We start from the raw sequence: 20,278 nt of genomic DNA, 5'->3' as shown, positions 1-20,278 counted from the left end.
AGTTGAGTGTCCACCATGGGCAAGCCATTGGCAGCTAACGGCGACTGCGGGGCCAATGCCTCATCATCATCATCGCTGGCCTTGTCGGCGGGGAGGCCCATGGCTCAAGGTATCTATTAGCATGGTCCTATGACTCAAGGTATCTATTAGCGTGGCATTATAGACGCACGGCTATGCACGTGCGTCTATGATGTCACGCTGTTGTTCTCTTACTGTGCCCGCGAGGGTTGACAATCAAAGGCGCCATGTTTGATTATATGACCAAGTGTATGTTGGAATTTTGCTAGTAGGCCTTTGGCCCAAAGCCCAACTAAAATTCTGAAATTTTCTTGGCCCATTCATGCACACATGTGAGTGGAGTGAGTGAGGCTAAAGTTTAGTCCCACCCCGAAAGTTGAGAGAGAGTTGCACCTCTTTATAAGGTGAGCTCTTCTACCACTTGTATGAGCATGAGAAGAGGAGACCTACACGCGCGCTCCTCCTCCTCGCTCGCCACGCCTCGTCACAACGCGCCGCGCCGCGGGTTGCGGGATTGAGCCGAGCCGCAGAGGACATAGCTATGCACGTTGTTTATATTTTTGCTGCTCGGGAAAAATTAATGAGTCATTAATTAATAATTAATGAACGCGTTAATTACTGAACCGTTTCTGATTCTTTTGGATCGTGACGACTTGGACGTGGGGTTTCCTCCCACGACCTACCCGACCCGCACTATATAGTCAGACAGACGTCTACCCTAGCCGCCGCCGCTTCATATGGTTTCTCACCACCGTTTCAGATCATTGCATCGCCAAGCAAGTCTTCTCCATCCCTCCTTTCAGCGTGCATCGGGAGAAGGGACAGCAGGCCTCCGGAACCCCGCCTCTCGTGATCCTGTACGGAAGAGGGGCGATCAGGTTTTTGGGGAGCGCACTCGCGCGACTGCTAGCAGCACGACTTCGCGAACGACGACTTCTTCCCCGACCTCGGCAACCTCATCCTCGACGACATGGGCGACAACGTCAACGCCGGCGGTGCTGCTCCCGCTGCACCGTATGTGATTCTATCCTTCATGTTCGAGATCGTGGTAGAATTCATGTTTCTAGTATATGCCCTAGATGTGATCTGTTCATCTGCTATGCTAGTTCGCATGATTAGTTTAATCTCTGCTACTGTAGTCATGATCTATCTTCTAATTATTCGGATTAAATCTCGTAGTAACTTGCTCATATTTCCAACAATCCAAAAACCTGATTATAGGCAATTTACTCCGAGTGGTTTTGTTGTGCATCTGAAGCCGCCTGCCTTTAAGGGGGCGCAATATAAGAGGTGGCGCACGAGAGCAGTCTACTAGTTTCAGACCATGGGCTGCTATGACGCCACCAAGGACAAGCCTGAGGGTGATCTTAATCCAGCACAGCTGGAAGCTTTCGAGAAGATCGATACCCTCTTTAAAGGCGCTCTTCTGAGTGTTCTTGATGACTCCATTGGGGATTCGTATATGTCGTTTGACAACGGCAAGGACATGTGGGCTGCGCTCGAGGCCAAGTTTGGTGCCTCGGACGCCGGCAACGAGTTGTATGTCATGGAGCAATTCTATGACTACAAGATGACTGATGAGTGCCCTGTTGTACAGCAGGCTCATGAGATACAGTCGCTCGCAAAAGAACTTGATTACTTCAAGTGTGTGTTGCCGGACAAATTTGTTGCCGGAGGTATCATTGTTAAGCTTCCACCTTCGTGGAACAATTTTGCTACTTCCCTGAAACACAAGAGACAGGAGTTTTTCATTGCAGATCTCATTGGTACTCTTGATGTTGAAGAGAAGGCGAGAGCAAAGGACACACGTGCTCAAGTTGCTGAGGGAGGTTCTAGTGCCCACATGGTACAGAAGAAGAACTCCCAGCCCAACAAGTTCAAAAACAATAAGAACAAAACTCAGGGCAAAGACAAGTTTGATACAAAGAACAAGCCATCACATTCTACCAACTTCAAGAAGAATTCTCATAAGAAGGGGAAGGGACTTTGCCATGTCTGCGGTGATCCTAATCACTGGGCTCCGAAGTGTCCTAACCGCTTTGAGGAGCGTGAACATGAGAAGAGCGGCAAGTCCGCTAATGTTGTCATCGGTGATATTGATATGAAGGAATCATGGTACGGTATTTTTCCTACCATACTTTCAGTATTTCAATCCCCTGGTTGGTTAATTGACATCGGTGCCAATGTACATGTTTGTGCTGATGCCTCCATGTTTTCTTCTTACCAGGCAACAGGGACTTCACCCGTGCTGATGGGGAACGGGTCACATGCCATCGTTTGAGGTGTTGGTACGATCGATCTGAAGTTTACTTCGGGGAAGACTGTGCGTCTAAAGAACGTTCATCATGTGCCGTCCATAAATAAAAATCTCATTAGCGGTTCCCGTTTATGTCGAGATGGTTTTAAGTTAGTTTTCGAATCCAATAAAGTTGTAATTCTAAGTATGGACAATTTGTTGGAAAAGTCTATGAGAGCGGAGGCTTGTTCCGCCTGTCTTTGTCAGATATTTGCACTAAAGTTATTAATAATGTTTGCCACAACAATGAGTCTGATATTTGGCATTCACGACTTTGTCACATTAACTTTGGTTGCATGACGCGGCTAGCCAATATGAATTTAATTCCGAAAATCTCTGCTGTCAAAGGCTCTAAGTGCCAAGTATGTGTGCAAGCAAAGCAACCTCGCAAGTCCCATAAGACTGCAGAGGCAAGAGACTTGGCGCCACTAGAGCTTATACATTCCGATCTTTGTGAGATGAATGGCGTGTTGATAAAAGGTGGAAAGAGATACTTCATGACGTTGATTGATGACTCCACTAGATATTGTTATGTGTATCTCCTGAAACCAAAAGATGAGGCTTTAACTTTCTTCAAAAACTATAAAGCTGAGGCAGAGAACCAACTTGATCGAAAAATTAAACGGCTTAGGTCCGATCGTGGTGGAGAGTATTTTTCCAATGAATTTGATCTGTTTTGTGCAGAACATGGTATAATCCATGATATGATGCCTCCCTACTCACCTCAGTCAAATGGGGTAGCCGAAATAAAGAACCGAACTCTAACTGATATGGTTAACACCATGTTAGACACATCGGGTCTTTTTAAGGAATGGTGGGGGCAGGCGCTAATGACTGCGTGTCATGTCCTAAACCGAGTTCCCACAAAGCATAAGACCATGACTCCATTTGAGGAATGGGAAAGGAAAAGATCGAAACTCTCTTACCTACATACTTGGGATTGTTTGGCGAAAGTCAATATACCAATTCCCAAGAAGCGCAAGTTTGGACCAAAAACCATGGATTGTGTTCTTCTGGGCTATGTTTTTCATAGCATCGGCTATAGATTTTTGATAATAAAATCTGAGGTATCCGACATGCATGTTGTTACGATTATGGAGTCGAATGATGCAACTTTCTTTGAGGACATATTTCCTATGAAGGATATGTCGAGTTCATCAAATCAGGAGATACCTACTCCATCTAGTGAGGAATTCACTGTAATTCCTGAACCCACCATTGCGATGGAACACGTTGAGAATCCTGTTGAGGGTGACAATGGAACTCCTGTGAGGAGTAAGAGACAGAGGACTGCAAAGTCCTTTGGTGATGATTTCATTGTGTACCTAGTGGATGACACACCCAGGACTATTTCAAAAGCCTATGCATCTCCTAATGCTGACTACTGGAAGGAAGCTGTACGTAGCGAGATGGATTCCATCTTAGCTAACGGTACCTGAGAGATCACCGACCGTCCTTATGGGTGCAAACCTGTAGGATGTAAGTGGGTGTTCAAGAAGAAGCTTAGACCTGATGGTACGATTGAAAAGTACAAGGCACGGCTTGTGGCCAAGAGTTATACCCAGAAAGAAGGTGAAGACTTCTTTGACACTTACTCACCCGTGGCTAGACTGACCACAATTCGGGTGCTACTATCACTGGCTGCCTCACATGGTCTTCTCGTTCATCAAATGGACGTTAAGACAACTTTCCTCAATGGAGAGTTGAAGGAGGAAATTTACATGGATCAGCTAGATGGTTTTGTAGTACCTGGTCAGGAAGAAAAGGTGTGCAAGTTATTAAAGTCTTTATATGGCCTTAAACAAGCTCCTAAGGAGTGGCATGAGAAGTTCGAAAGAACATTAACTGTTGTCGGCTTTGTAGTAAACGATGGTGACAAGTGTGTGTACTATCGCTATGGTGGGGGTGAAGGAGTTATTCTTTGTCTGTATGTCGACGACATACTGATCTTTGGAACCAAACTTGATTTAATCAAGGAGGTTAAGGATTTCTTATCTCGCTGTTTTGAGATGAAGGATCTAGGAGTAGCTGATGTTATCTTAAACATCAAGCTGTTAAGAGATGAGAATGGTGGGATCACACTGCTTCAGTTTCACTATGTGGAAAAGGTCTTGAGTCGTTTTGGACTGCACGCCTTGTCCAACTCCATATGATGCTAGTGTGTTGCTTCGAAAGAACCGACGGATTGCTAGAGATCAACTGAGGTATTCTCAGATTATTGGCTCGCTTATGTATTTGGCGAGTGTCATGAGGCCTGACATCTCTTTTGCTGTGAGCAAGCTGAGTCGGTTTGTGTCAAAACCGGGAGATGATCATTGGCATGCGCTTGAGAGAGTTATGCGCTATTTGAAAGGCACCGCGAGCTATGAGATTCACTACACCGGGTATCCAAGGGTACGGGAGGGTTATAGTGACTCAAACTGGATATCTGATGCTGATGAGATTAAGGCCACAAGTGGTTATGTTTTCACACTTGGTGGTGGCGTTGTTTCCTAGAAGTCTTGCAAGCAGACCATCTTAACGAGGTCAACTATGGAAGCAGAACTCACAACATTAGACATTGCCACTATTGAAGCAGAGTGGCTTCGTGAACTCTTGATGGACTTACCTATGGTTGAAAAACCAATACCCCCTATCCTGATGAACTGTGATAATCAAACTGTGATCGTCAAAATAAACAGTTCAAAGGACAATATGAAGTCCTCAAGGCATGTGAAGAGGAGATTGAAATCTGTCAAAAAATTGAGAAACTCCGGAGTTATTACGTTGGATTATATCCAAACGTCAAAAAATTTGACAGATCCCTTCACAAAGAGTCTATCACGCAATGTGATAGATAATGCATCGATGGAGATGGGTCTAAGACCCACCACATGAGTTGTCCATAGTGGTAACCCACTCTATGTGATCGGAGATCCCGTGAAGTAGAAGTAGGAGACAAGTTGTTGGTCAGCTGGGAGGAGAGTATCCCTATATTACCTATCCCACTTCATGAAGATGCAATACTCTCCTGATCTGCATGGCAGGTTGATACTTATCTTAATGTGTTCCAAGTGGCTTATTCGGGTAAGCAGAGATGTTGTCCTGCAGAACATCTTTTGAGGAACACACCTATATGAATTTGACTATTAATGTCGCAGTCTGTGAGAATTGAGTGTTCTCTAATAAATTCATGAAAAGGCCCTGGAGTATGACGTATACGCTTCACCCGCGAGGAAGCCTTGCGGCAGCCCAGTATCGACAAGAATTTGTGTGAAACTAGTCTCGCAGAAAACTTGTAGTTCAAGGCATAGTCCACTATTCAAGTTGTGATCTAGTGTAGTATAAATCTCTAAGTGGAAGTTCAACTTCACAGTCTTCACTAAGCTCCGGTATATAAACAATGTTTTGGAACTAAATGATGAGATGTGCCAATGAGACTTTGTGGGGGATTGTTGGAATTTTTCTACTAGGCTTTTGGCCCAAAGCCCAACTAAAATTCTGAAATTCTCTTGGCTCATTCATGCACACATGTGAGTGGAGTGAGTGAGGCTAAAGTTTAGTCCCACCCCGGAAGTTGAGAGAGAGTTGCACCTCTTTATAAAAGTGAGCTCTTCTACCACTTGTATGAGCATGAGAAGAGGATACCTACACGCGCGCTCCTCCTCCTCGCTCGCCTCGTCACGCCGCGCCGCGCCGCGCCGCGCCGCGCCGCGGGTTGCGGGATTGAGCCGAGCCGAGGACAGAGCTATGCACGTTGTCTATATTTTTGCTACTCGGGAAAAATTAATTAATGAGTCACTAATTAATAATTAACGGACGTGTTAATTAATGAACCGTTTTCGATTCTTTTGGATCGTGACGACTCGAACGTGGGGTTTCCTCCCACAACCTACCCGGCCCGCACTATATAGTCAGGCAGATGTCTACCCTAGCCGCCGCCGCTTCATATGGTTTCTCACCACCGTTCCAAATCATTGCACCGCCAAGCAAGTCTTCTCTATCCCTCCTTTCGGCGTGCACCGGAAGAAGGGACAGCAGGCCTCCGGCAGTAGCGAACAATGTGTTCAGCAGGCCAGTGGGAAACGGATCCATGTCAGGTCGGGCAGTTCATGTATAGTAACCTGCATTGACGTACAACCGTCTAATGTTGGTGAAAGGAGGGATGTCCAGTAGTTTAACACATGTACATGAACATGGCCAACTGATCTGTTTCTTCAGAATATTATCTGTTCACATTCGAGCTAACTGGAGTGCATCAGACTAGCCATGTCAGTGATCTTTCTTGACGAAATATCATGTGACAAGTGATTGTTGGCGGTCTACATGATAATGTATCGACGTATCAGTGTATGATCGAAATCGTTGAAGATTCAATACCTAGTGCTGATTGTTAGCTGGACATCAGGAGCTCATGTGCAGTATCCTTAAGAACTGCTGTCAAGGCATATTTGATTCAAAGAAAATCCATAGTAATCTTAGAGGATTATATATTTATATTTCATATGATTTTTCTCAAGATCCCGTTTGATTTATTGGATTGAACTTTTGGTGCCCATCTTCTTTTTACAAATTTGTTCATTTGCACCCTGATAATCCACTTATTTAACTGTATGTATACGTCGTTTAAGAGATTTATTAACTGCATAATATGTTTGGCAAAAATAACCATGCATCTTTAATGCGTAGGCCTGCTACCCAATTGAAACTTCAAAAAAGGACTGGACAAGTCACAGTTGAAGAACGACACGGTGGTGACGGGAAGCTACTCGGTGCCATACTGGGAGACTTCAGGGTTCATCGAGTACATTGAGTCGGGGCACAAGCAGGAGGACATGATCATGGGCTCATGGCGGTGCCCGAGGGAGCCAATGCCTTGCGTCTGGGTAAACGACGCCATCATCCGGACGCAGTTCGATGTCACCCGTCACATGTACTACTCCGTCACCTTGATCGCCGCTCGGTCGTGCGCCCAGGAAGAGAAGCTCAACGTGTCTGTCGCCCCCAACTCCGGCATGCTTCCCATCCAGACCGTGTACACCAACACCGGCTGGGACTCCTACTCCTGGGCCTTCAAGGCAAAGCATAGCAATGTATGCATGTCCATCCACAACATCGGCATCGAGGAGAACCCGAGCGCGGCGACGAGCATTCTCCTCTTCTAGGGTGGATGATCATGTCGGGATCGAAGGTTGTCAAGTACGTCGACACGCCGCACCATGTCGTTCCGCACGGCACGCGCGCCGTGGAGCTGGTGGCCGGTCTGGAGTGCACGCTGCTGCAGGAGGTGAGCATTGTGCCTGGACGGTCGTACATACTCTCGTTCTCCGACGGCGACACGGGCAACGGGTGCAGCGGGTCCCTGGTCGTGGGCGCGTACGCAGGGCAGGAGACCCTGAAGGTGTCGTACGAGTCCCAGGGCACGGGCGGGTCCAAGCTCGTCGAGCTCCACTTCACGGCGATCTCCAACCTGATGCGCGTGGTGTTCCAACGCTGGAACCACCACATGACGTCCGAAGCCACGCTCTGCGGTCTTGTCTTTGACGACATCTCGCTCGTCGCTGCGCATGCACACACTGCTCGCCGGCTGCTTCTGTAGCTAGCTCACACTTTAGACTGTTGGTGTGCTTGCGTGTGTTTATTTTGTATCTGCGGAATGTATTGACTATCTTTGGAATAAGTAAGGATGACATGAAATAAACTAAAATCGCATCTTTGTATTGTATTACTCGAAAATCAGGACTTGAATGTGCCATTTTAATCCCTGTCATTCAAAGCCAAGTGGAACAAATGAATAATTTATTGAACACTATGCAGCTCAAACTGAATTAAAAATAAATTATGACAAATCAGTCATGATCCCTGTTATGTGCAAGAAGTGATTTCCACACAGCTCCTCAATGCTCTCGGATGCAAAGGAGGGAACTTCCCATTCACATATTTAGGGTTAGCTCTCAGTGCCAACATAGATTTTATCCTCACTTGCCAACAAATTAGAAGACTGTCTGGGTGCTCAACTATGATTTCATATGATGGAAGGTTTCTTCTAGTTAAGTCGGTTTTTTCAGCCCTTGCAATATTCTTCATGAGCACCCTAACACTACATGCTTCCATTATCAGCAAGATAAATAGGTATCTCGGGAATTTCTTATGAAGAAAGTTTGGGCAACAAATTGCTGGACCTACCCTAATTGCCTGAGACAATGTGTGTAAACCCAAAGATCAGGAGGGTTGGGGATTATAGATGTGTCCCTGTGCATACCAAAGCATTGATGATGATGAATATTCAAAAAATTCTCAACAAAGATCCATTGCCCTAGGTGTCTCTAATTTGGGAGAAATACTATTCTGATTCTCTACCTGGATTTAAGATGGAAGGGTCAAGTTGGTGGGAAATCATCTAAAACTGCTACAAGAATATAAGGGGAACTCCAATTGCATTAGGAAATGGCAAATCAATCCTCCTCTGCCATGGCTTTTGGTTAGATCAACCACTCAAACACAAGCACCCACAGATGCATTCCTATACAAAGACGGATATTCAATATGTGGATATCTGGAATCAGACTGAAGACCCAACCCAACTCTTCCACACAAGCGTACAATCAATTAACTCAGGTGGAGAGTATTCTTCAGAATCAAAGTAATTCTCAAGTGCGTGATAGATGGACATGCAAGGGTTCAAAGAGCAAGTATTCTTCAATCATAATGTACCACCATCTCTGTTCACAGTAGGAAGAACGCCAATTTTTAAATGGCTATGGAAGAGTGCTTGCAGATTGAGGCATGTTATTTTTCTAGCTTCTACTCCATGATAGAGTTAATACGAGGAATTTGCTAAAAAGAAAACTATTTCACCTGGACTGTTATGATTATGTGTTTTGCCATGAGTGCATTGAGGAAACTTCTAGGCACCTCTTTTGAGATGCTGGCATTATCCATGGCAGTTGGCACAGTATTTCCGAACCCTAGCTCACTCCGCTCGTGTCTCTTGCTCTGTCCTATCGTCTTCCCTCCCTCATTCCGATCCACAATGTCGAGTGCTGGCAGCCACTCCAGCTCCGACCTCGACTTCGACGAGGAGCTGGCCCTTCGCATTGCCTTGAAGCGGTCCAAGGTGGACACCGGGGGTAGCTTTGGATCTGCGGCGTCACTGCAGGTACCACGCCGGCGCAGCACGGACGCCGGAGCTCGTAATACGCGAGGCGTTGAACTGAAAACAGCTCGGGGTCGCTCCGGCACCCCCAATTTAAGAATGCTACCATCTACCACGAGGGTCAGTCTGGACCAATCGATCCCCAAATCGAAGAGCAAACCCTAAGCGCATATGCGACAGATCCCCAAATCGGGAGCAAGGTACAACAGTGCGAGAGGAGATGGCAGATGTGAATCAAGGTGGTAACCCCGCGCCCCTGCCAATCGCGCCTTGCCTGGAATCACAACGTAAGCATCTAGTTTCTGCATCGTTCTCGTCTGATCCCGTTGAATATCTCATTTCTTAGGTTTTTTCGCCGGTCAAATTCAGCCGTCACGTGGGGGATGTGATTTCTACCGGTGGCACCAAGGCTACGCCGACCATCTTGCTTCGCTTGGCCCTGGCGCACCACCATTGACGCTAATCCAGCCACAGGCGGATAAGGACCGGGAGTTCAAGATATACAACTGCCGCACGCACCACAGGGGCAGCAGAATGGCGTCCCGGAGGGCACGCAGTTCGTTTCTTCAGTCAGCGCAGTTGCAGGATACATTCTTGCCACGCTCCCTCCTGCTAGGCGCCAGGGGACCGCTGGTGTCGGCGCTGCATCCGTCAGTTTGGTGGTCTCTGTGGCGAACCTTGTCATTGGCGTTGCAATCCTTGTGTTGGTGGCGGCCGGTGTGGTCATGCGTGTGCTTGCTTCGCATTAGCCGCGATGAAGGGAATCCTAGATTAGCTGTCAAGTATGAAATCGTGTGCATGCAGCTGGAGTGGGTGTTTGCTGAGGCTGGTCATAGTGGGGAGTCACAGTTGTGACGGGAAGCTACTCGGTGCCATACTAGGAGACTTCAGGGTTCATCGAGTACATTGAGTCGGGGCACAAGCAGGAGGACATGATTATGGGCTCATGGCGGTGCCCGAGGAAGCCAACGCCTTGCGTCTGGGTAAACGACGCCACCATCCGGACGCAGTTCTTTTTTTTTCGAAACGGAGGCATAAGATTTGTCTCATCAATTAAATAACGGAATGGATAACTCCCGAACGTCCGGTCTTTTTGCCTCTCGTCCCGAACCCCCTCCTTATCGTCGCACGAATCTTGACGGTCTACACTTGCCACGTCATCACCAGCGAGCGCGTTCGGGGCGAAGCCAATAGTCACCGAACCACTCCCTCGCTCTCCTCCCCCCGTTCCCCCCACTCTCTTATCCACACAGCACACCACACACCACCGGATGCCAGCGCTGGGCAGGCGGGGACGGCGGCGAAGGCGTCCGGCGGCCGGAGCGAGGGATGGTGGCGCTCTCCCCTGGAACGGCGGCAGCTCCTTTCCGTCGGACGCGGGGCCACGTCTGGGCGGAGGCGGAGATGGCGAAGGCGGCGCATAAGGGGTGCGCAGATGGTGGCGAGAGATGCAGGAGGGATGCGGCGTTGGCTGGGCACCAGGCGGCGGCCTTGCGCGTCGCGTGGATTTGAAGGAGGGGACGACCGGCGTTGGGCAGGCGGGGACATCGACGAAGGACTCCGTCGGTGGGAGCGGCGGTTGTGGCCCTGCGCGTCGCCGGATTTGAAGAAGGTTGCGGCCTTGCGGGATGGCTGCGGCCATGGGGGGCACCAGGGTGCAGCCTCCGCGAAGGGCGGCGGCCGACAGAGGCGTGAGCGGGCGAGCGGTGCTGCTCGGCAGGGGAGGACGCGCGCCAGATCCGACGTCCGATGGCCTCCGGTGGATCCCGACGCCATCTTCTCATCTGGGCAGCAAACACGGGGCCAACGCCACGCCCCCGACCCGATGTCGACCTCCCATGACCTTGGGAGCATGCCTTTTCAGGTTTTATTCATGCCCGCATGGCAACAAACCTATACTGATTCTTACCTTCATGGCAATTTTGTAGTAGATTTCTAAGGATGGCAGCATGCTTTTTCCGAGGGCTACATGGCAACAAACCGATTTTTCTCCCAACTACCCATGGCAACATCATTTTCTATGGCAAATTATCATCAATTTGACATGGCAATTTTACATATCTTGGATAGCTACCATCTTTTGTTTTCGTAAATAATTTCCATGGCATTTTTTGATTAGTTCATTTTTCTCAAATTACCATGTAATATCCGAGTAGAATCGATATGAGTAGTTTCCATGGCAAAATGTTGGAGTAGTTGCCATGGAAAAATTCTGTATTTAGGTGCCATGACATAACTGTTACAAGTAATTGCAATTGATAGAATCGCTATGAGAAGTTGTCATGGCAACATGTTGGAGAAGTTGATGTGGCATATTTCTGGAGTAGTTGCCAATCTTTCTTCAAAGTTGATTTTGTAAAAAAAATCTCACACTTTTCGCAAATGTACATGAAACAAAGTCTACACTCATGGATACATAAATCTTAATATGTTGACATGGAACATGGCTAGTTTTCTTACTTACATTGCAATTTTTATTACAAAATCCACGGCCATTTAAAAAATAACACGGCAAATTTAATAAGCTTTCTTGCCATGGAAATTTGATCTTAATAACAAGTTTACTTTTTAATATCATGGAAGTTTTTTCTCTGTAGCTTGGCAAATTTTACTTTATTGCCAATGGCAATTTTACTTACATTGCCATTCAATTTTTTACATTAACTTTTCCATGTCAAATTTACCTTTATTTTTTTTTTTGCCATGGCAAAAAATGACCACTAATTGCCATGGCAATTTTACTTTTAAATACATGGCAAATTTACTTCAACATACAACGCAAATTTTACTTTGAACACTCATGGCAAATTGTAATTTTTTTGCCATGGCAAATTTAGTTTATGGACTATGGCAAATTTACTTTATGGACCATGGCAAATTTCCTTTTTATTTGCCATGGCAAAAAAATGACCCCTAGTTGCCATGGCAATTTTACTTTTAAATACATGGCAAATTTTACTTTGATTGCTCATCGCAAATTATACTTTTTTCGTCATGGCAAATTTAGTTGATGGACCATGGCAAATTTCCTTCTTATTTGCCATGGCAAAATTTACTTCACATCCATGCCAACTTTTACATTCATCATTCGTGGGAATTCCTGCTTTCCATGTGGGGCCATGGCAATTTTTTTTATGAAACATGGTAATACTACTAAAATACACATGATACACTTCTTTCTTTGCATTCTACATATTTCTTCACGTCATCACAACTATATTTTTTCAACATGTCAAAGTTATTGTCTGAATCATAGCAAATTTTATGATTTCGACCATGGCAAATTTAACTTTGTACACAACAAGCAAACTTTTTATCTCATATATACCGCCATAATAAATTTTGTTTCTTTTGTACATCATTATTGAAACACGGCAAATTTGTTGAATAAAGCATGTTAATTGTTTTTAGCATGGCAATTTTACATAAACATCAGATGCCAAATATCTTTTTTCATCAAGTTCTGATCCATTTGAACATGATGGCAGTTTATCACAAATTATTATAAATTTTTAATTTCGTTTTTGTATTCAAAACCAGCTCCAAATTCTAAGTTTAAGGCTTCATAGTAGCTAGGAGAAAGTTTTGGTCTTTTTATGTCTTTTTTATCTTTTTGGATTACTGATGACGTTTGGTTGAAGGGGGGCCTATTTAAAAGGCCTGTAGTTTCACAGGGTTCGGGCTGGGAGTCTCTCAATCCGAACAGAATCGTTCGATCGATAGAGCACCCGGTACCGAACGACTCGTTCGGCCTGGAAGTGTCCCAGACCGAACATTCAGTAGTTATCGACGTCCTTAAATAAGAAGAGAATAGAGTTTAGAGTTTTACAACACCCACAAATACGGCATGGCAATTACTCGTCCATAAAAATATCTTCTAATTTCTTTGCGCCCGCGGTCATCCAAAGCTTGGCCTCGTGGACAATGGCAGTGAGAAGAATTGTCGTTGGCACACTCTTATGACGAAACACCGATGCATTTCTTTCATTCCAAATGGTTCAAGAGACAAGCATGATGAGAGAGGCCAAAGCTTGTCGGTTGGGGTTGCGATTGTCGGTTCTCTTGTCCCACCATTCGTAGACGGATTCATCCGTGTGCCACTCGGATGTATCTATGTGCGCGAGACCAAGCATCTCAATGAGAGACTTCCATATCCGAATTGTAAAACGGCACTTGAAGAAAATGTGGGCACTCGTTTCTTACTCCCTATTGCAAAGTTTGCAGAGGCCACAATTTGGCCAACCTCGTCGCTGTAAACGATCGGCTGTCCAAATCCTATCTTTGTTGGGGAACGTTGCAGAAAACAAAAATTTTCCTACGGTTTCATCAAGATCCATCTAAGAGTTCATCTAGCAACGAGTGATCGGATTGCATCTACATACCTTTGTAGATCACGCGCGGAAGCGTTCAAAGAACGGGGATGAGGAAGGCGTACTCGACGTGATCCAAATCATCGGAGATCCTAGCGCCGAACGGACGGCACCTTCGCGTTCAACACACGTACGGTCAGCGTGACGTCTCATTCTTCTTGATCCAGCAAGAGGGAAGGAGAGGTTGAGGAAGATGGCTCCAGCAGCAGCACGACGGCGTGGTGGTGGTGGAGCTGCAGTACTCCGGCAGGGCTTCGCCAAGCACTATGGAGGAGGAGGATGTGTTGGAGAGGGAGAGGGAGGCCCCAAAGATGTGTTATGAGAGGCCCTTTTTCCCCCACTATATATAGGGAGTCCAGGGGGGCGCCGGCCCTAGGAGATCCAATCTCCTAGGGGGGTGCGGCCAAGGGGAGGAATCCTCCTCCCCAAGGCACCTAGGAGGTGCCTTCCCCCTTTGGGACTCTTCCCTTCTTGAACCCTAGGCGCATGGGCCTCTTGGGGCTGGTGCCCTTGGCCCATATAGGCCAAGGCACACCCCCTACAGCCCATGTGGCCCCCCGGGGCAGGTGGCCCCACCCGGTGGACCCCCGGAACCCTTCCGGTGGTCCCGGTACAATACCGGTGACCCCTAAACTTGTCCCGATGCCCGAAATAGCACTTCCTATATATAATTCTTTACCTCCGGACCATTCCGGAACTCCTCGTGACGTCCGAGATCTCATCCGGGACTCCGAACAACATTCGGGTTACTGCATATACATATCCCTACAACCCTAGCGTCATCGAACCTTAAGTGTGTAGACCCTACGGGTTCGGGAGACATGTAGACATGACCGAGATGCTCTCCGGTCAATAACCAACAACGGGATCTGGATACCTATGTTGGCTCCCACATGCTCCTCGATGATCTCATCGGATGAACCACGATGTCGAGGATTCAAGCAACCCCGTATACAATTCCCTTTATCAATCGGTATGTTACTTGCCCGAGACCCGATCGTCGGTATCCCAATACCTCGTTCAATCTCGTTACCGGCAAGTCGCTTTACTCGTGCCGTAATGCATGATCCCGTGACCAGACACTTGGTCACTTTGAGCTCATAATGATGATGCATTACCGAGTGGGCCGAGTGATACCTCTCCGTCATACGGAGTGATAAATCCCAGTCTTGATCCGTGTCAACCCAACAGACACTTTCGGAGATACCCGTAGTATACCTTTATAGTCACCCAGTTACGTTGTGACGTTTGGTACACCCAAAGCACTCCTACGGTATCCGGGAGTTACACGATCTCATGGTCTAAGGAAAGGATACTTGACATTGGAAAAACTCTAGCAAACGAACTATACGATCTTATGCTATGTTTAGGATTGGGTCTTGTCCATCACATCATTCTCCTAATGATGTGATCTCGTTATCAATGACATCCAATGTCCATAGTCAGGAAACCATGACTATCTGTTGATCAACGAGCTAGTCAACTAGAGGCTTACTAGGGACATGTTGGTGTCTATTATTCACACATGTATTACGATTTCCGGATAACACAATTATAGCATGAATAAAGACAATTATTATGAACAAGGAAATATAATAATAATGCTTTTATTATTGCCTCTAGGGCATATTTTCAACAGTCTCCCACTTGCACTAGAGTCAATAATCTAGTTACATTGTGATGAATCGAACACCCATGGAATTCTGGTGTTGATCATGTTTTGCTTTAGGGAGAGGTTTAGTCAACGGATCTGCTACATTCAGGTCCGTGTGTACTTTACAAATATCTATGTCTCCATCTTGAACATTTTCACGAATGGAGTTGAAGCGACGCTTGATGTGCCTTGTCTTCTTGTGAAACCTGGGCTCCTTGGCAAGAGCAATAGCTCCAGTGTTGTCACAGAAGAGCTTGATCGGCCCCGACGCATTGGGTATGACTCCTAGGTCGGTGATGAACTCCTTCACCCAAATTGCTTCATGTGCTGCCTCTGAGGCTGCCATGTACTCCGCTTCACATGTAGATCCCGCCACGACGCTCTGCTTGCAACTGCACCAGCTTACTGCCCCACCATTCAAAATATACACGTATCCGGTTTGTGACTTTGAGTCATCCAGATCTGTGTCGAAGCTAGCGTCGACATAACCCTTTACGACGAGCTCTTCGTCACCTCCATAGACGAGAAACATTTCCTTAGTCCTTTTTAGGTACTTCAGGATATTCTTGACCGCTGTCCGGTGTTCCTTGCCGGGATTACTTTGGTACCTTCCTACCAAACTTACGGCAAAATTTACATCAGGTCTGATACACAGCATGGCATACATAATAGAACCTATGGCTGAGGCATAGGGGATGACACTCATCTCTTCTATATCTTCTGCCGTGGTCGGACATTGAGCTGAGCTCAATTTCACACCTTGTAACACAGGCAGGAACCCCTTCTTAGACTGATCCATATTGAACTTCTTCAATATCTTATCAAGGTATGTGCTTTGTGAAAGACCTATGAGGCGTCTTGATCTATCTCTGTAGATCTTGATGCCTAATATATAAGCAGCTTCTCCAAGGTCCTTCATTGAAAAACTCTTATTCAAGTAGGCCTTAATGTTGTCCAAGAGTTCTATATCATTTCCCATCAAAAGTATGTCATCTACATATAATATGAGAAATGCTACAGAGCTCCCACTCACTTTCTTGTAAACACAGGCTTCTCCATAAGTCTGCGTAAACCCAAACGCTTTGATCATCTCATCAAAGCGAATGTTCCAACTCCGAGATGCTTGCACCAGCCCATAAATCGAGCATTGGAGCTTGCACACCTTGTCAGCATTCTTAGGATCGACAAAACCTTTCGGCTGCATCATATACAATTCTTCCTTAAGGAAACCATTAAGGAATGCCGTTTTGACGTCCATTTGCCATATTTCATAATCATAGAATGCGGCAATTGCTAACAAGATTCGGACAAACTTTAGCTTCGCTACCGGTGAGAAAGTCTCATCATAGTCAACCCCTTGAACTTGTCGATAACCCTTAGCGACAAGCCGAGCTTTATAGATGGTCACATTACCATCCGCGTCTGTCTTCTTCTTAAAGATCCATTTATTTTCTATGGCTCGCCGCTCAACGGGCAAGTCAGTCAAAGTCCATACTTCGTTTTCATACATGGATCCTATCTCGGATTTCATGGCTTCTAGCCATTTGTCGGAATCCGGGCCCGCCATCGCTTCTTCATAGTTCGAAGGTTCATCGTTGTCTAACAACATGATTTTCAAGACAGGGTTGCCGTACCACTCTGGTGCGGAACGTGTCCTTGTGGACCTTCGAATTTCAGTAGGAGCTTGATCAAAAGTATCTTGATCATCATCATTAACTTCCTCTCTAGTCGGTGCAGGCACCTCAGGAACATTTTCTTGAGTTGCGCCATTTTCCGGTTCAAGAGGTAATACTTCATCAAGTTCTACTTTCCTCCCACTTACTTCTTTCGAGAGAAACTCTTTCTCCAGAAAGGATCCATTCTTGGCAACAAAGATCTTGCCTTCGGATCTGAGGTAGAAGGTATACCCAATAGTTTCTTTAGGGTATCCTATGAAGACACATTTTTCCGATTTGGGTTCGAGCTTTTCAGGTTGAAGTTTCTTGACATAAGCATCGCATCCCCAAACTTTTAGAAACGACAGCTTAGGTTTCTTCCCAAACCATAATTCATACGGTGTCGTCTCAACGGATTTCGACGGAGCCCTATTTAAAGTGAATGCGGCAGTCTCTAAAGCATAGCCCCAAAAAGATAGCGGTAAATCGGTAAGAGACATCATAGATCGCACCATATTCTAATAGAGTGCGATTACGACATTCGGACACACCATTACGCTGAGGTGTTCTAGGCGGCGTGAGTTGTGCTTCCACATTTTCTTAAGTGTATGCCAAACTCGTGACTCAAGTATTCTTCTCCACGATCCGATCGCAGGAACTTGATTTTCCTGTCACGTTGATTCTCAACCTCACTCTGAAATTCCTTAAACTTTTTAAAGGTCTCAGACTTGTGTTTCATTAAGTAGACATACCCATATCTACTCAAGTCATCAGTGAGGGTGAGAACATAACGATAGCCACCGCGAGCCTCAACGCTCATTGGACCGCATACATCAGTATGTATGATTTCCAATAAGTTGGTTGCTCGCTCCATTGTTCCCGAGAACGGAGTCTTGGTCATTTTACCCATAAGGCATGGTTCGCACGTGTCAAATGATTCGTAATCAAGAGACTCTAAAAGTCCATCTGCATGGAGCTTCTTCATGTGTTTGACACCTATGTGACCAAGGCGGCAGTGCCACAAGTATGTGGGACTATCATTATCAATCTTACATCTTTTGGTATTCACACTATGAATATGTGTAGCATTACGCTCGAGATTCATTAAGAATAAACCATTCACCATCGGAGCATGACCATAAAACATATCTCTCATATAAATAGAACAATCATTATTCTCGGATTTAAATGAGTAGCCATCTCGTATTAAACGAGATCCTGATACAATGTTCATGCTCAAACTTGGCACTAAATAACAATTATTGAGGTTCAAAACTAATCCCGTAGGTAAATGTAGAGGTAGCGTGCCGACGGCGATCACATCGACCTTGGAACCATTCCCGACGCGCATCGTCACCTCGTCCTTCGCCAGTCTCCCCTATTCCGCAGCTCCTGCTTTGAGTACAAATGTGAGTAACTGCACCGGTATCAAATACCCAGGAGCTACTACGAGTACACTTAAGGTACACATCAATTACATGTATATCACATATACCTTTCGTTTTGCCGGCCTTCTTGTCCGCTAAGTATTTGGGGCAGTTTCGCTTCCAGTGACTACTTTCCTTGCAATAAAAGCACCCAGTCTCAGGCTTGGGTCCATTCTTTGGCTTCTTTCCAGCAGCTTGCTTGCCGGGCGCGGAAACTCCCTTGCCGTCCTTCTTGAAGGCTTTCTTACCCTTACCCTTCTTGAACTTAGTGGTTTTATTCACCATTAACACTTGATGTTCCTTTTTGACTTCTACCTCTGCTGATTTCAGCATTGCAAATACTTCAGGAATGGTCTTTTTCATCCCCTGCATATTGAAGTTCATCACAAAGCTCTTGTAGCTCGGTGGAATCGACTGAAGGATTCTGTCAATGACCGCGTCATTCGGGAGATTAACTCCCAGCTGAGTCAAGCGGTTATGTAACCCAGACATAGTGAGTATGTGCTCACTGACAGAACTGTTTTTCTCCATCTTACAGCTGAAGAACTTGTCGGAGACTTGATAGCTCTCGACCCGGGCATGAGCTTGGAAAACCATTTTCAGCTCTTCGAACATCTCATATGCTCCGTGTCTCTCAAAACGCTTTTGGAGCCCCGGCTCTAAGCTGTAAAGCATGCCGCACTGAACGAGGGAGTAGTCATCGGTACGTGCCTGCCAAGCGTTCATAACGTCTTCTTCTGCAGGGAGAACATGTGCGTCACCCAGCGATGCTTGTAGGACATAATCTTTCTTGGCAGCTATGAGGATGATCCTCAGGTTCCGGACCCAGTCCGTGTAGTTGCTGCCATCGTCTTTCAGCTTGGTTTTCTCTAGGAACGCGTTGAAGTTGAGGACTACGTTGGCCATTTGATCTACAAGATATATTGTAAATATTTTAGACTAAGTTCATGATAATTAAGTTCATCTAATCAAATTATTCAATGAACTCCCACTTAGATAGACATCCCTCCTGTAATCTAAGTATAACATGATCCGAGTTAACTAGGCCGTGTCCGATCATCACGTGAGACGGACTAGTCAACGTCAGTGAACATGTTCATGTTGATCGTATCTTCTATACGACTCATGCTCGACCTTTTGGTCTTCTGTGTTCCGAGGCCATGTATGTACATGCTAGGCTCGTCAAGTCAACCTAAGTGTTTGCATGTGTAAATCTGTCTTACACCCGTTGTATGTGAACGTTGGAATCTATCACACCCGATCATCACGTGGTGCTTCGAAACAACGAACTGTCGCAACGGTGCACAGTTAGGGGGAACACTTTCTTGAAATTATTATGAGGGATCATCTTATTTACTACCGTCGTTCTAAGCAAACAAGATGCAAAAACATGATAAACATCACATGCAATCAAATAATAATAGTGACATGATATGGCCAATATCACATAGCTCCTTTGATCTCCATCTTGGAGCTCCATGATCATCTTGTCACCGACATGACACCATGATCTCCATCATCGTGTCTCCATGAAGTTGCTCGCCAACTATTACTTCTACTACTATGGCTAACGCGTTTAGCAATAAAGTAAAGTAATTTACATGACGTTTCTCAATGACACGCAGGTCATACAAAAATATAGACAACTCCTATGGCTCCTGCCGGTTGTCATACTCATCGACATGCAAGTCATGATTCCTATTACAATAGCATGAACATCTCA

At 45.9% G+C, this 20,278-nt stretch overlaps 1 pseudogene; it reads left to right on the top strand.

The window, feature by feature from the left end:
* Nucleotides 1-15: 15 nt before the first annotated feature.
* Nucleotides 16-7,892, top strand: LOC123191768 (uncharacterized; annotated as a pseudogene).
* The last annotated feature ends 12,386 nt before the right edge of the window (nt 7,893-20,278 follow it).

The sequence above is a fragment of the Triticum aestivum genome, chromosome 2A (assembly GCF_018294505.1).
Source record: "Triticum aestivum cultivar Chinese Spring chromosome 2A, IWGSC CS RefSeq v2.1, whole genome shotgun sequence".
Classification (NCBI taxonomy): domain Eukaryota; kingdom Viridiplantae; phylum Streptophyta; class Magnoliopsida; order Poales; family Poaceae; genus Triticum; species Triticum aestivum.
Note: the sequence above shows the minus strand (reverse complement) of the source record. Positions and strands in the feature narration are given on the sequence as shown.